Source organism: Phyllobates terribilis, unplaced genomic scaffold, assembly GCF_046119375.1.
Source record: "Phyllobates terribilis strain yellow unplaced genomic scaffold, ASM4611937v1 Scaffold_4__5_contigs__length_816908805, whole genome shotgun sequence".
Taxonomy (NCBI): Eukaryota; Metazoa; Chordata; class Amphibia; order Anura; family Dendrobatidae; genus Phyllobates; species Phyllobates terribilis.
Window position 1 is genome coordinate 675,221,158 of NW_027362764.1, and position 12,201 is coordinate 675,233,358.

At 51.9% G+C, this 12,201-nt stretch overlaps 2 pseudogenes; both read left to right on the top strand.

The window, feature by feature from the left end:
• Positions 1 to 2,385: 2,385 nt before the first annotated feature.
• On the top strand, positions 2,386 to 2,505 carry LOC141268110 (5S ribosomal RNA; annotated as a pseudogene).
• A 942-nt stretch (positions 2,506 to 3,447) lies between these two features.
• On the top strand, positions 3,448 to 3,566 carry LOC141269398 (5S ribosomal RNA; annotated as a pseudogene).
• The last annotated feature ends 8,635 nt before the right edge of the window (positions 3,567 to 12,201 follow it).

The window sequence follows — 12,201 nt, forward strand, 5'->3', positions numbered from 1 at the left end:
CATAACTTGGGAAACTGAATTTAGGAATTTGAATTTTTGTACAAACGTTGTTATCATATGTTGTACTTTTCCATTTTTGATGAGAGCTTTGTACAACCGCTCAAATATGGACATGAATGTATATGTACATTCCTTACTACCAATCCTTAGTTTCTGCAGATCTTCTATGTTGGGAAAATCCTTTGTGACACAATAAATCAAATATCTTAATCTGTCCGAATCATTTTCCCATCCATTAGGAGAGTCATTTTCACAGGGCATTAAATGTAAACGTCTGGACAATGTCACAGGAATCCATATTTTAAATAATTGATTCCTCTCCTCATTGGATAAATCAAACTTATCAGAGAAGCTCTCAAATGTCTCTGAATTTCTACAGGCATGGATTTTGACATCATATTTTGGCATGATTTTGTATAATTTCAGCAAATTTTTCCTCATTTTAATTTGGAGTTGAGCCTGGGTAATTCCTGAATTCTCTGATATTTTTAGTGGCTCTTGTACGTCCGTTCCTCCTACGTCACTCACGTCTCCTCCCACATCACCTAGTATGTCGGTTTCTCGTATGTCAGTCATGTCTCCTCCCATGTCAGGTTTCTGTATGTCCGTCTCTTGGTCAGACCCAAGGTCAACTTCAGTTACAGACACGTGTCTTACTTCTTGTTCATTTTCCACATTACAGTCAGAATCAGTATCACCGTCTGACACTTCTACACTATTTTCCTGCTTAGAAATCTCTAACACAAGACTATGAAAAAAATCTACCAAATGTAGAATATTTCTCAATTTCTGTTTGTCTCTATTTACCAATTTAGAAGTTAACTGTAAATTCTGCAATTCACATTCTTTGTATAAACTGAGCCACAAAACTGCTATGTCATCTCCTACATTAACTTTGAAATTAATATTACTTTGTTTAACAAAAGAAGAAATTATATCCATATTTTGCTTACCTTAAGATTCCTTGGCTTCTCTTTATCAGCACGTCCTGTCTTCAGTTTGTCTGATTCTTTTCCTGTGTGATTCTGTTACTTGTTAGTACCTCTGCTTCCTGTCTTTCCTCAGTCTGTAGGTCCTTTCTGCTTCTCGTGACAAACTAGTGAATTTACTGACACGTGAACAACAGCTGTTCAGCTCGTCAGGACTCCCCCATTGTTCACGGAAGAAATTCACTTACTTAATTTAAAAAAACAAAAAACAGGACTGGCTGGCTCATCATTGTAAAATAATACTCTTCCTGTATTATTTTTTTCTACTGAGGATTTCTCAAAGTATCAATATCACGATATTCTTATAAAAAAATGTATCTATTTATTCTTGGATTGTCCATTAAAAAGAATCAGATTGCAGCAGGTACATACAATAATTAGTTATAAAGTAATTGTCCATTTGTCCATAATTAGCTTAATTGTTGAGATTCACCCATCTTTCCTTGGATCCTGGCTGGTAAATCATGTCTTTGTCCAGCATGTGTCCAGGCCTACATGTCATCTGCTTCTCAGCATGAAGATTCTGTGTCTTGTGGGGTGGGCAGAGCAAGAGAGCCCCCCCTTTCTGTAACATGGGCTTTTATAGCCAGTCGTATGGACACCTGTTCTACATATGGTAGTGAACCAAAAATACACACACAAATAGCGCATGTCAACTAGACACGATGGCTGAGGCATAGAACTCAGAAAAATGATTATCGATTAACATTCCAAATGAATTTCCATAATTAACCATTTAACAGAGACCGCCTGGGAATACCAGGTGCTGTAGGCTTTTGCTTTTTCCTTCCTTCCACCAGCAGGGGGCACTCTCTTCTATGCCTTTTTTCCATTCCCTTTCACAAGTGCACACATTCATTCTCTTTTCTTTTTTTCATTTGCTTTCTCTCTTGCGCTATTTCATCTCTGCAAAATACCAGCATCCTTCTGATCACCGTGGGCCTCCAGCATTGTTGCTCATTTACTTTTAATACTAGGCTCCTTTTCACCAGGACCAGCGTCTCCCGGGTGGCTGGAGGCAACCACCGGTAACCCCAAGCAGAAGACCTTTGCAGGCAACACGACCCTCCCCCCTGAAGAGCAGCTCAAAGTCACTGGCAACCATCTCACCCTCTTCCTTCATTCACCCCTGGACGTCTCGCTCCGCCCCCAAGTTACGGGTCCAGCTTGCTCTTTCTGTCACATTACCGTGATGAAGGGTTTAGCCTGCAGGAGACCTTGCGCCGAGACATTTTTGAAGACACCTGATGCGGCGGGTGAATCACTGCTATACAAACCACACCTGTAGGGACGGCACAGACTTTGCATGGACCCTTCGGAGCCCGCCCCGTCACAGCCAGATTGCTCGCCACCAAGCGATCCTGAGAAAGGCTGGCCGGGCGATGGATCGAGCAGCGTCTACTGGCCATACCAGCTTGGATACACCCGATCTCATCTGATCTCGAAAGCAAAGCAGGGCTGGGCTCAGACAGTACTTGGATGGGAGACCTCCTGGGAACACCGGGTGCTGTAGACCATTTTGATAACGTTTTGCCCTACTGCCCAGCTCGGCTAGCATGGAACGGAGCCTTGCCTGACACCGACCTTAAGTAACTTAGATGATGGAAGCCCCAAGGCCTCTGAGCCAGTTGGCAGCTAAGTACGCTACCCCGGTGCCCTTCACGCAGGCCTGACACCGAGCTCCTTGTCACGGCTAGGAGTGCTTATTGACTCCGCAGCTCGCCGTGTGGAAATGATGGCGTTAAAAGCACCCGGGGCCGTGAAGGGGCCAGGCTTTCAGTAGGTGCCCAGGGAAGGTTTTGGATGCCGGTCGCCTAGCGAGGGCCAGCAGAAGTAACATGTTTCTCTGCAAAGAAGCTTGTGTAACCAAGCCAGATGGCTGACAAAGAGCTAACCTCAGTGCAAGGAAGGCAAGGAAGGTGCGGAAGGAATTGGGGAGGGGGGGGTGATTCCTGCTAGGGCCCTGAAATCATAAAACAGGCAGGAGAGTCTGACGCATGGTGACGGAGAGGTTGTAGGGGCAGATAGGGAGTGTTGTCACGTGCGAGCACGTGTGTATGCTGGCTTGTGTGTGAGAGTGCGCTTCCTAGGTGTGGCGCGCTGCAGACAGTCAAAGGGATTGTTCCCTTTCATTAAAAGTTAATCCCCGGCTGCAGGCTATTAGAAAGCAACTAAGCGCGCTCTACTCACCCTACCCGGGTCTACCGGTGAGTCTCGCCTCTGCTCCCAGCCTGTGGCATTGGCCGTGAAGCTGACGTTCCGTCGACAGCGCTGCAGCCGATCAGTGAGCTCAGCGGCTCTGAGTGGGGCGTTGTGTCTACAAGACCTTTTAAGGAAGCCAGCAAGAAAATTGAAGAGAAGGGAAAGCACAAAAGGACCTGGTCTTGCTGAGCACTGGAAAGGGCAGCCGGCAGCCAGACGTCAAAGTAGAAAAGCAGCAAGTGAGAGGCTTGTTTCTGCCTATGGCCACACCACCCTGAACACGCCCGATCTTGTCTCATCTTGGAAGCTAAGCATGGTTGGGCCTGGTTAGTACTTGGATGGGAGATAACCTGGGAATACCAGGTGCTGTAGGCTTTTGCTTTTTCCTTCCTTCCACCAGCAGGGGGCACTCTCTTCTATGCCTTTTTTCCATTCCCTTTCACAAGTGCACACATTCATTCTCTTTTCTTTTTTTCATTTGCTTTCTCTCTTGCGCTATTTCATCTCTGCAAAATACCAGCATCCTTCTGATCACCGTGGGCCTCCAGCATTGTTGCTTCTTTACTTTTAATACTAGGCTCCTTTTCACCAGGACAAGCGTCTCCCGCGTGGCTGGAGGCAACCACCGGTAACCCCAAGCAGAAGACCTTTGCAGGCAACACGACCCTCCCCCCTGAAGAGCAGCTCAAAGTCACTGGCAACCATCTCACCCTCTTCCTTCATTCACCCCTGGACGTCTCGCTCCGCCCCCAAGTTACGGGTCCAGCTTGCTCTTTCTGTCACATTACCGTGATGAAGGGTTTAGCCTGCAGGAGACCCTGCGCCGAGAAATTTTTGAAGACACCTGATGTGGCGGGTGAATCACTGCTAAACAAACCACACTTGTAGGGACGGCACAGACTTTGCATGGAGCCTTCGGAGCCCGCCCCGTTACGGCCAGATTGCTCGCCACCAAGCGATCCTGAGAAAGGCTGGCCGGGTGATGGATCGAGCAGCGTCTACTGGCCATACCACCTTGGATACGCCCGATCTCGACGTTTTGCCCTACTGCCCAGCTCGGCTAGCATGGAACGGCGCCTTGCCGGACACCGACCTTAAGTAACTTAGATCAGGGTTCCCCAACTCCAGTCCTCAAGGCCCACCAACAGGTCATGTTTTCAGGATTTCCTTAGTATTGCACAGGTGATGGAATTATTGCCTGTGCAGGTGATGCAATTATCACCTGTGTAATACTAAGGAAATCCTGAAAACATGACCTGTTGGTGGGCCTTGAGGACTGGAGTTGGGGAACCCTGACTTAGATGATGGAAGCCCCAAGGCCTCTGAGCCAGTTGGCAGCTAAGTACGCTACCCCGCCACCTTCACGCAGGCCTGACACCGAGCTCCTTGTCACGGCTAGGAGTGCTTATTGACTCAGCAGCTCGCCGTGTGGAAATGATGGCGTTAAAAGCACCCGGGGCCGTGAAGGGGCCAGGCTTTCAGCAGGTGCCCAGGGAAGGTTTTGGATGCCGGCCGCCTAGCGAGTGCCAGCAGAAGTAACATGTATCTCTGCAAAGAAGCTTGTGTAACCAAGCCAGACGGCTGCCAAAGAGCTAACCTCAGTGCAAGGAAGGCAAGGAAGGTGCGGAAGGAATTGGGGAGGGGGAGGGGTGATTCCTGATAGGGCCCTGAAATCATAAAACAGGCAGGAGAGTCTGATGCATGTGACTCGCCCCCTGGGCCGTGGCGCACTCGGATCCGGGCAATAGGGAGACGATGGGGGTAGTAGTGGCGACCCGGTTCCGTGGCTCAGGGTGGTCAGGCCAATGGTAGTCTGCTACGTTCTGCTAATAATGTCCGACTACGCCACCCGTGGATTGCGGTTAATAGGAACCGCTGCTGCATGCAGACCGCTGGGGCTGATGAGGTGTGCAGCTATGATAGTGTGACTCCCCACGGGAAGAGTGCGGCCCCAGGGCAGTATAATGGATGGTGGGAGTGATGGTAGTGAGAATCCCAGTGCTGATAGTGCGGGAGGAGCAAGGAGCACACAGACAACAAGTTGCAGTCCAGGGTCTTTACTACAACAGGTAAACTGACCCATAAACAGTCCCGGCTAGGAGGGGACCTGGACGTCTGAGACCAACGGGGAAATTGGCCCTGGTCAGGGTGAGGGTGTAGGCCTACCGTGCTTTCTGCGCTCCTTCTGGCTATCTCCTCCTGATAGGGTAACAGCCCACGTTTCCGAGCTTTCCGTGTATTCTCGCCTGTATGGCCTGCGATGTGGGTTCCTTTCTGCTCCCAGCCTTGTACGGCTTTACTGGTCCCTTCAGTTGTGGCAGGGCCTCCAGGCTTCTTAGGCCAAGGAATATACAGTCCCTTGCGGACTGGTTCTCTGCTGGGGGATGTGGAATCCTTCCAGCCTCAGACACCAAAGTCTGGTAAAATTAAGTCTTTTCTCTGCCAAGACAGGCTCTCTTCGCCTCTTGCCTCTGGCTTGTGGCTCTCCTCCTGCCACACTTCCTCTTAGGTGCAATCAACTTTCTGTCCCTGCTCCACTCTGGGACACGTCTCAGAGCTGAGACAGGCAATCCAGTTCTCTCTAACCCTGCCCCCAGCACCAGCTTTTATAGGGGCAGCCTGCTCCCCCTACTGGCCTGAGACAGGAGGCATTGCATGCTAATGTTCCCCTGACCAGAGAACCCCCCCTTGCTCTTAGACACAGCTTTAATACATTTTGTGGCATCCAGGCCAGGGTGACACATTCCCACCTAGTGAAATTTAGTACTCCGGGACTAAACAATAAACAAAGACAATATGCATAACAATAAAACATTAATAGACAGACGACGCACAAATTGAGTTCTTAAGGTCACAGTGTGGCCTGTGACCGGGTGTCCATATCACCAATACAACGGGAGCCTTAACCAGGTGGGGGTCTGTCCTACCCCAAGTCCTTCACAGTCTTAGTTCATTCCTGGGTTAGGCTCAGAATGCAGTCCATACAAGGTCCCGGTTATAAAAAGTCCATAACCTGTGAGTCCTTACGGTAGCTGCAAGAAACTGAAACACACTATTAATAAACATGCATTTAACTTGGCAAACATTTCAACATTTGGCAACAGGGTTATTTACAATCTTAGTACACTCTATATTCTCCAGCGAGTGGGTATCTGCCCCTTTGTGCTCCTGGTTGACCTCCTTAACCCACTGTCTGGTGGTGGACCAACCTGGCTTTCCCCACTAGCGTTAGGGGTACAGCTACCAGCTGGGTGTACAGGTACGGCAGGCAGCTGTCTGCGGGTTCTTTGGCTTACCGCAGGCATGGCAGGCTCACTGTCAGCAGAGGGTTGACTCTCCTGGGCTGCTGGTACAGGCTCTTCTGCCTCTGGAACTGCTGGCTCCTCTTCACCTTCCGGCTCTGGTGTTGGTTGTTGCTGGGCCAGTTGCAGGAAATGCAGGACGGGTACCACTATGGCATCATTTATGCGAGTCCAGGACTGAGGGAACTCTCCGAGAATGGTGCTGATCATTTCTTCCTTGTCCTCTGCGGGTTCAAGGTCACTCTGATCCTCTTCTGCACTATGGAGTTGCTCGGGACACCTTTTGAGGTGGTCTCTGGAGACGACACTAGTGGTTTCTCCTCCGTCCTTGGTGATTACGCACACCTTTGGGTTGTCGTGGTCAGACTGCAGTACGGTGTAGGGTTCCCTTTCCCACTGGTCGTCCAACTTATGTAGCCTTCTTTTTCGCTTTAGGACTTGCTCACCAGGTTCTAGGGGACCAGCAGGGGCGTGTTGATTGAAGAGTCTTTCTTGCTTCTCTCTCACCTGGGCCAGGCTCTTCTCCACACTCTCCTGTACCTTCTTGTACTGCAGTTGCCTTTCCGTATCCCAGTCCGCATCCGGGGAGGTGTCCTCAGGTATTAGGACTCCCATCTCCAGGTCTACGGGCAGCTTACCCGGTCTGGCTCGCATCAGGTAAGCCGGGGTGCAGTTGGTAGCATTCACCGGGATATTGTTGTATAGGTCTATCAGGTCCGGCAGTTTTTCTGGCCACAGGCTGCGTTCCTCCAGGGGCAACGTCTTCAGGAGATCAATGACTATATTGTTCATCTTCTCACACATCCCGTTGGTTTGTGGATGGTAAGGCGTTGTCCGAATTTTCTTACAGCCAGAGAGGTTGCAGAACTCCTGGAAGATTTCAGCCTCGAATGCTGGACCCTGGTCTGTCAGGACCTGTTCCGGATACCCGTGTGGACGGCAGAAGTATTGCTGGAAGGCTCTGGCCGCTGTTTGGGCTGTCAAGTCCTTTACCGGGACCACCACTAGAAAACGGGAATAGTGGTCCACGATTGTCAGGGCATAGATGTATCCTGACCGGCTGGGAGCCAATTTGACATGGTCCAGAGCTACCAGCTCAAGAGGCTGCGTGGTGACGATGGGCCTCAAGGGTGTCTTCTGGCTGGTGCGGTCCTTCCTCCTCAGGTGACAAGGGCCACAGTCTCTGCACCATTTTTCTACAGCTCCTCTCATGCCGACCCAAAAGAACCTTCCTCTTAGTAGGAACTCCAGTTTCTTCCAACCGAAGTGTCCCGCTCTGTCATGGAAAGCCCCCAGGACCATAGCTGCATCTCGCCTTGGGACCACGACTTGCAAGGTCAGCTCGTGCGTCCGGTGGTTGACAATCCTTTTGCACAACTTGCCTTCGTAGAGGAACAGCTTGCTCTTCTCCTTCCATAGCTGCTTAGCTTCCTCTGGGGCATCTGGATCTAGGCGGGCGTCTTCCCGGGTCAGCAGATCTTTCACCAGGCGGACTGCAGGGTCACTATCTTGGGACTCGGCCCAGCTGTGGTGAGGTAGGGGATTCATCATCACAGTTGTTAGATCCTCCTTCTTCACGCGGTGAGAGTGTTGAGCGGCTCCATACCGGTGAAACGCGGGGAGTTCTACCTCCTCCAGCTCTTCTGGGTCTTCGTCACCTTCAGGTAAGTGAGGCATTCTTGATAGGGCGTCCGCGTTGGCGTTGGTTTTGCCTGCCCGGTACTTGATCACGAAGTCATAGTTGGAGAGACGGGCCATCCACCGCTGTTCCAGGGCACCCAGTCTTGCATTGTCCAGGTGTGTCAACGGGTTGTTGTCCGTGTACATGGTGAACTTTGCGGAGGCCAGGTAATGCTTGAAGCGTTCCGTCACGGCCCACACCACCGCCAAGAATTCTAGCTTGAAGGAGCTGTAATTCTCCGTGTTCCTCTCGGTGGGCCTCAGCTTCCGACTGGCGTATGCGATCACCCGTTCTCTGCCCTGTTGGTTTTGGGACAGTACGGCTCCCAGTCCCACATTACTGGCATCTGTGTGGAGAATGAAAGGCTGGCCGTAATCAGGGTAAGCCAGGATCTCATCCCCCGTGAGGGCCATCTTTAGCTGGCGGAAGGACTCCTCTTCCGGTTTATCCCACTTGAAGGGTGGCTTTTGACTTCGGGACTTAGACTGTCCGATCAGGAGGTCTTGCATAGGAGCTGCCATCTTAGTGAACCCGGGGATGAACCTTCGGTAGTAGCCTACCAACCCGAGAAACTGTCTCACCTCTTTGATGTTCGAGGGGCTTGGCCAGCTCTTGATTGCCGTGACTTTGTCAGGGTCAGGGGCCACTCCTTCCGCGCTTACCACGTGCCCTAGGTACTGGACCTTTGGTTTCAGCAGGTGACACTTCCATGGTTTCACCTTCAGGCCATAGCCTGCCAGGGCTTCGAACACCTCGGCCAGGTGCTTTAGATGGTCCTCGTAGGTCTTCGAATAGACGATCACGTCGTCCAGGTAAAGGAGGACCGTCTCGAAGTTTCGGTGCCCTAGACAGCATTCCATCAGCCGCTGGAAGGTCCCTGGTGCGTTGCAGAGCCCGAAAGGCATACAGTTGAACTCGCTCAGTCCCATCGGGGTGGTGAAGGCGGTCTTCTCCTTGTCAGCCTCTGTCACAGGAACCTGCCAGTACCCGCTAGTAAGGTCCAAAGTAGAAAAGAAGTTAGCAGATTTTAGTGCGGCTAAAGACTCCTCTATTCTAGGCAGCGGGTATGCGTCTTTGTGGGTGATACGGTTGATTTGTCTATAGTCCACGCACATTCTCATGGTGCCGTCTTTCTTTTTCACCAGAACCAAGGGGGCTGCCCAGGGGCTACAGCTATCTCTAATGACCCCAACTTCCTTCATCTCTCTTAGCATGCCCTTGGCGTTCTGATAATGTGCAGGGGGTACAGGCCTGTGTCTCTCTTTTATTGGTGGGTGGCTCCCTGTCGGGATGTGGTGTTCTATCCCCTTTACTCTGCCGAAGTCCAGCGGGTGCTTACTAAAGACTCTCTCGTACTCCTGTACCACCCGGTAGACTCCTTGTTTTTGGTGCAGGGGAGTGGAGTCAGCACCCACATGGAGTTTCTGGCACCAGTCCTCCTTTTGTTTCTGGGAGCCATTACCCTCCGCCTGAGGAGATGGAGGCAAGGGTTCCACGGCCCTGATAGCTTGGTGTTCGACAACAAACAGTTTGGCGAGTGTAGCATACCTGGGTAAGTGTACTTCCCTCTCCCCAATGTTGAGGATGCGGACGGGCACCCTCCCATGACGGACATCAACCACCCCCTGGGCTGTCAAAATGGTGGGCCTGCTGTCTGAGTACACGGGTCCTACCATGGCTTGGTAGTCTCTACCTCTCAACCCGATTGCAGTCAGACACCAGATCATCATTTCACTTTTGGGAGGCATGGAAATGGGGAATGGGTCACTCAGTCTTACGCTACCGATCTCACCACCAGACAGTTCTACCTGCTGCCGTCTCATCAGGGCTTTTATCTCCTTGTTGAGGACCCTCTGTTGGCTGGAACTAGCATTCACCGCCACCTGTTGTAGAATTACAATTACCTCTGAAAGACAATTTTCAATTATGTTAGTACCCACAGTTATTTTAGGGTGACTTTCATGACGGTCAATGTCCACAATTATCACTCCCTGTGTCGGCAGTTCAACTTTACCAATTTTAATGGTCATCTCCTTGAACCCCATCTGCGGCACGGGTAAGCCATTACTGGCGATGATGCTCAAGTTACTGTCTGGATACCGTGTGATATCAGCATCAGTCCAATACTGCTTAAAAAGTACATAAGGGATTGTGGTTACTTGCGACCCAGTATCCAGCAAGGCGCTCATGGGGATACCGTCCAGCACCACGGGTAAAACCGGGTGCCCCCCAACGTACTTATCACGCCAATTATAAGGGCCTGGTGATCTTATGCCTGGGGGTCGGCCCTCTGCCCCAGGTTGGACCCGTTTAAATTACAGTACCTGGAAATGTGTCCGGGCTGGTTGCATCGACGGCAAATGGGCTGTCCATCCTCTGCGTAGCGGTCTGTGGGCCTCCCTCGGAACGACGGGATCCTCCTCTGTCGACGCCACGGGACATCCTCCGGACTTGAAGCCAGCTCGATGGGTCTTGACGGGTCCACTTGCAACGCCTGGACGGTTCTGGTCAACGCCGCGACGCTCCTGGTTAGCTCCTGGACTTGGTGGTGCAGGCCTTTCGACAGGGCTTGGTTCAGGGCCTGTGCATCAGCCTCCACGGAGTCCATAGAGGAGGGCGCCGCCTCCTGGTGGTAGGTGATAGCAGGGCGCCGGGGGTTTATAGCGCCACTGGTTGCAGATTCACGGAGCACCCTTATGGCCCTGTCCATAAATTGGGCAAAGGTCAGGTCGGGGTTCTGAAAGAACATGAGGCGCAGTTGGGCCCTGTGAGCGCTAGACAGCAGACCTTCTATGAATTGTTCTGTTAGCAGATTATCGGTTTCCTGCACACTGCCAGGGTCAGTTTGTTGAATAGCCCTCAAGGCTTCCTGCAGATTTAGGGCATAGTATCTGATGCTGTCCTGTGCTCGCTGCCTACATCCATAGAACCTCATTTTAATCTCAGCGGAGGTACATGTATCAAAGGTACCCCGCAGCCGGGCCAGGATACCCTTCACAGTCCTTTTCTCCTCAGTGGGCCATGATTTTACCTCCCTTTGGGCTGCGCCAGTTAACTGCCCTGTCAATATGCTGACCTTCTGTTCCTCTGTCAGGGGGTAAACCTGGAACAAACTGTATAGCCTTTCCTTAAAGTCAGTTAGGGCATGGGGCTCCCCTGAGTATTTGGGCAGCCAGGCCGCTCCAGGGATGTAGGGCAGGGAAAAGGGCATCACTGCTGCTGCAGCTGCGTTGGTGGTAGTGGGCGCCTCTGTGTCTGACATCTTCCTCCCCCCTAGTTAAGCGTGGCCTACCTTCCGGCGATCCTCTTCTGTAGGCCGCGGCTCCGCTGCTGCTGCTATGGACGAGGACCTGGCGTCGCGTCCTGATGACGTCAGCGTCGCTCTCTCTCCCTTCCAGGACCTTGCGCAGCGTCGGAGCGTGGGGCGGAGCTTTGGATCTCGCGCGGTTTTGACGTCCACGCCCCTCTTCTTCCCGCGCGGCGTCCTGAAGATGGCGTCCGATGGCGGGAAGCAGCTGCGGATGGCGGGAAGAAGGCAGAAGACGGCGGGAAACGGTCCAAGATGGCGTCCGATGGCGGGAATTGGCTCCGGATGGCGGGAAACTTCGCCACAGGTAAGTTTACAAAAGTCTTTTTCAGGCACGCAGTACCCGGTGGTTGCGGGCACGAAATCCTGCCGACTACGCCAAAGCTGACTCGCCCCCTGGGCCGTGGGGCACTCGGATCCGGGCAATAGGGAGACGATGGGGGTAGTAGTGGCGACCCGGTTCCGTGGCTCAGGGTGGTCAGGCCAATGGTAGTCTGCTACGTTCTGCTGATAATGTCTGACTACGCCACCCGTGGATTGCGGTTATTAGGAACCGCCGCTGCATGCAGACCGCTGGGGCTGATGAGGTGTGCAGCTAGGGTAGTGTGACTCCCCACGGGAAGAGTGCGGCCCCAGGGCAGTATAATGGATGGTGGGAGTGATGGTAGTGAGAATCCCAGTGCTGATAGTGCGGGAGGAGCAAGGAGCACACAGACAACA